We start from the raw sequence: 4785 nt of genomic DNA on the forward strand, positions 1-4785 counted from the left end.
TTTAAAAACTACAATCAAATTATTTAGATGGTATTAGAACGCCGGAGATAGAGATTTTATTTTCGATGGTAGTTGGAGGTAGTCAACAGGAAACCCTGGACCCGGGTTTCGTGCTACTTGGCACTCGTCAGCAAGGTGTACCTGTAATCTTGAGGGATAGTGCTTATGTTAATGTAACCATCTAACTTTGAGAAGAATAAAGCATCTGATTAAATTACAATTCGCTTCTATTATAGTAAAAGTATATTCGAATGACAATAGATTCATGATTGATAGAAATTTCTGTCTTTTATTAACTTGAATGTAGTTGAAAAAGTAGATTATATATGTTTGTTTTGTTGTAACGGGTGGATTGCAGGTTAAATGGAGCAGCGTGTTATCGATCGGTTACAGTAACACGTAAACACGTAGTGAACGGCCTAGAGTCCCGATTGGCCCTGCTTCGCTGTCTAACCCAGCCTCTGAGTTATGAATCGTTATATTTCAAACATACTCTGTCTAAATACCAATCAAACAGACCACATCGTACCATAAAAATAGAAAACAACATCTGTACAGTATTTAACGAGTGAAATAAATAATGGCCAATAGGAAATGTCCATTTAAAGTCCAAGGACATCATTAGACTTAACATGATAATGATTGGTACATTCCTCTGCATCCATAACATGTTTGCTTTGTTAAAGTGTAAACAATATTTTGACAGAAATTGACAAATTTTATAATTACATTTTATCAGAAGGGGTTTTGAGAAATGTTATAAATTTCACTGGTTGAGATCATGAGTCAATCGAAGCTGGACCACCATGGAAAACCTGGAATTCTAGTGAGAAGCCGTTATCATTGAAATTCAACCAGGTCTGTTGTGAGATATCAACTCACTGAAGACAATGGTATACGGTGGCGCAACTTCGTGGATTAGTTAAAGTTAGACATTAACACCGTTGGATGTCTAGTTGGTTAAACGCCTGGCACGAGACTGATAGGTCCTGGGTTCGGATCTCGCTAGGGGCGGGATCGTGGATGCGCACTTCTGAGGAGTTCCATAGTAAGACGAGACGGACGTCCAGTGCTTCCAGGTTTTCCATGGTGGTCTAGCTTCAAATGACTCATGATTCCAACCAGTGAAATTACATTTTAGTCTGTTTGTTGCTGAAACTACATGTATGACTTATTTGTATAAAGAAGTGCCATAGAGGGAAATGATAACAGTAATTAGAATGTGTATCTGACTAATGAAATATTGGATCATTTGAATAGATAATTTTTTTGATTGATTTTATTAAACATCTAATTTTAATAGTTGAATTCATGAGTTGATATAAGCTAGACAACCATTAAAAATCTAGAAGCACTGAATGACTGTTTCGCTTTAGTATGGGATTATTCAGTGGTGTGTATCCACGATCACGCACGCATAACTCGAACCAAAGAACTGCAGTCTTGCATGCGAACACTTAACATCTTGACCACCAAGTTGGCGTCCAACGGTGTTAATTTCTAACTCCAATCAATCCATAATATTGATTAACTCTTGATCTGCCTGAGGTGGATGTCTGTCTCACATCTTACACGGATTGTGTTCCACTTGTCACGGCTTCTCACGAGAACTCCAGGAGATCCATCTTGAAGCAAGTCACTAGTGTGTGTGCGGGACCATGGGCACTCACCACTGAAGTGTCTCATACTAGGACGAAACAGCCGTCCTGTGCTTCTAGGTTTTCAATAGTTGTTCCGCTGAGATCGACTCATGGGTCCAACCATTAAAATTACTACAATCTCCACAAATCCCTATTCTGATAAAAATCTAATTTTCTATGCACGATAAGTTGCTATGACTTACACGGAAAAGGATTATTCAAATAATCTCTGATTTTTGTTTTCCAGAAACATGTTGAGATTATTGGGATCACTGTGAATGATCAATCTGGGATATAACCGTGATCGTTCCCTTTATTGGTTAAAACATTCAAGTTTAAATAATTATGTCATACATTTGAATCCTGATCTAATGACTACGATTATAGCATTCGGAGAGTGTCAGTAATCTTTGTGCAAACAGTGTGATTCAAAACGGAATAAATAAAAGTCTACTGTACATTGCCGTGTGATAGCCGTCAGCGGTTTTGGAACCCCATAGTCAATACGTAGAGCCTTTAGCCATGTCGGTGTAAGAAGTTTTCGACTTTACATTCAGTGTTCGTTCCTCCTAAATCCGAGTAGTTTGTAAGCAGCTGGTCCATGACTAAAAAAAGACAGTGAGGTGTTGGAAAATGTTCAAAAAACAGCAACTAAGCTGATCCCTGGAATCCCAAAGTTCCTTTATAACAATAGACTGGCTAAACTAAACGTATTTCCCTTGTCATACAGAAGGACCACAGGTGACTCGATTACAGTTTTTAAACTACTTAATGGCGAATTTGCAATTGATGTCCTCATTTTTATTGTCTTTCAAAATAAAAGATTCATGTGGACATTGAAAATTTTCACATGCCAGATAACTATCGACATTCCCACCGAATCATTAACGAATGCACTAATTACTTCAACACGTGATTGAAACCCCATCCTTCGGTGAATTCCAAAGTAATTTGCATCAAATGAGAGAACACCATTCCCATGACCAATGCAGGTCATCCAACCTCTTGTCCTTCCCAAACTGAAACTGAAATTGGTAGGTGACTTGTAGGTTTTAGAATGAAGGCACTTAAATGTTACAGAATAAAAGTCGATCTAGTAGATAGGGGCTAAATGGGTTGAAACATGATTCAAAGACGCAATCAACACCGGAATCGTATGAAGAATTCCATAAAATTCCTTGCGACTATGCTTGTCTACCACATCTTATTAAAAAAATTTGACTTGTACTGACATCATTTTTTAAAGAATTTCAACATACTACTATGTTTACTAAGTACGTAAATTGATGTTATTAAAACTGATTAAGACACATTGGTTGAACAAATCCTAATCCTTTCTAAATACTCGTAATTTGTGGAAAAAAAGAACACTTCTCCCATCTTCGTTTTCAATGTTCAAGATGATCTTGGAAGCCCTCAGTAATAAAATGTTTCAGTTACTGTATCGTTTCACATTTTGATGAAATCGTATGTAATAAGTCTGCTTGTTGAACTCTTGTTAATAACTTCCTATGACTCCACCTGAATTCGAACAATAGAGAAAAGCTCAGAAATATAAATGTTCATTTATGTACATAAAACAATCATGTTTATAGGTTTACTGATAACCACTAAACTCCGGGAACATGACAAATTAAGTAATAAAGTAATCATCCAGATCTTAATACGAAATCCGTCAATTTTCTGGAAGCTATCGTGGCGTGCACTGATTGGGAAATCTTTTCTCAGTATTTATCTGGATTATATAAGTTTTGTCGAAGGATTCTCGTGGGATCCTAGCGATATGAACGACCATTACCTCACATTAAATGAATAGCCAATGAGAAAGTATAATAGACTTTGTATATATCCACTGTTTTTATCAATAAATGACGTTGATGGTCGCTCTAGCCTTTCATCGTCCTTTCAGTTTAATTGGCTTACATCAAAATGCTCTACTAGAATTTGTTATTTTCATACAAACGTCTTACTGTTCCACTAAATCCCAGATAGTTTTTCACAGGTTTCATGACAAAACATTAGTACTCCATTTTAAGTATTCTTAGTTCGTACTATAATTCAAATACTCCTAATCGTCACACCTGTTTTCTTTCTATAAAACATCGTTATTGTTATGACTTTTTCTTCAAAAATGAACCCAGAGTATTAATATAACTGTAGATTTTTTCTCTGTTGTTTTGATCATTCTTAAAAATCTAAGAAATTGTAACAAATTTAATTGTTAAATGATGTAAATATTTAGTCAAGTTCCGAATAGGATCAACAAAGAATGATAATTTTTTCACTGAGCGCGCATTATTGAGTCAGGTTCTACAAAAGTGTAATATTTAGAACTTGAATTCTCAATATACCGCGTATAACTTGAGAACTCGAACGGTAGAACCCTCATAAGTCGCTAATGATAAAGCAGAAGACAAGTGGAAGGAATGCTATTTCAAACAATGTCAATTATGGTACAAATCTGTCAAGTATTTATAGTGTTTAGTAAAAACCAAATTATCATTATAGTCCTCCGATCCGCATACAGGGGTTATTAGCATTTGTCCAATAGGGAAGCTACACGTAGGGATTCCAGAATACTCCTCCAAAAGATGATTGGATGGAATATCTTCGGCTATTTCTGAGCTTCTTAGAGCTTCCACGAGTTCACCCGTAGGCCATCCTCACAAAAACTTTCATCTTAAATGATAGAATGTCAAACACAAATTTAAAATTCTAATAATGTTCATATGTTTCCTCATGTTATCGTCGGGTGAATTGGAAGTAAGCGTGTTACACTCTTAAATCTCAACAGTTGTGAACTAGGTTAAAAGTTATTGTAAGAGATAGTGGAAATTTGTTTGAAGAGTATTTAGAATGTATTATTTCATTGAAATTTCAATTTGCTTAACTAGAATCAAACTACCACATAACTAACACATCATATTGAGTTGATGAATAAGATACCAAATAAAGAAGATAAATCTGTCAACTTTTATAAATGACAATCGAATAAGATCATTTAGAAATATATCAAACATTTTTGTTGTTATCATTTATTCTGTTTTGTTAAGTTGCTTAACATAAGTGTACATTAAAAAAAGACAATATAAGCCATAAGACTATGATATATTATGGTTAGTTATTAAAAAACCTTTATCTATTT

The sequence above is a fragment of the Schistosoma haematobium genome, chromosome 4 (assembly GCF_000699445.3).
Source record: "Schistosoma haematobium chromosome 4, whole genome shotgun sequence".
Classification (NCBI taxonomy): domain Eukaryota; kingdom Metazoa; phylum Platyhelminthes; class Trematoda; order Strigeidida; family Schistosomatidae; genus Schistosoma; species Schistosoma haematobium.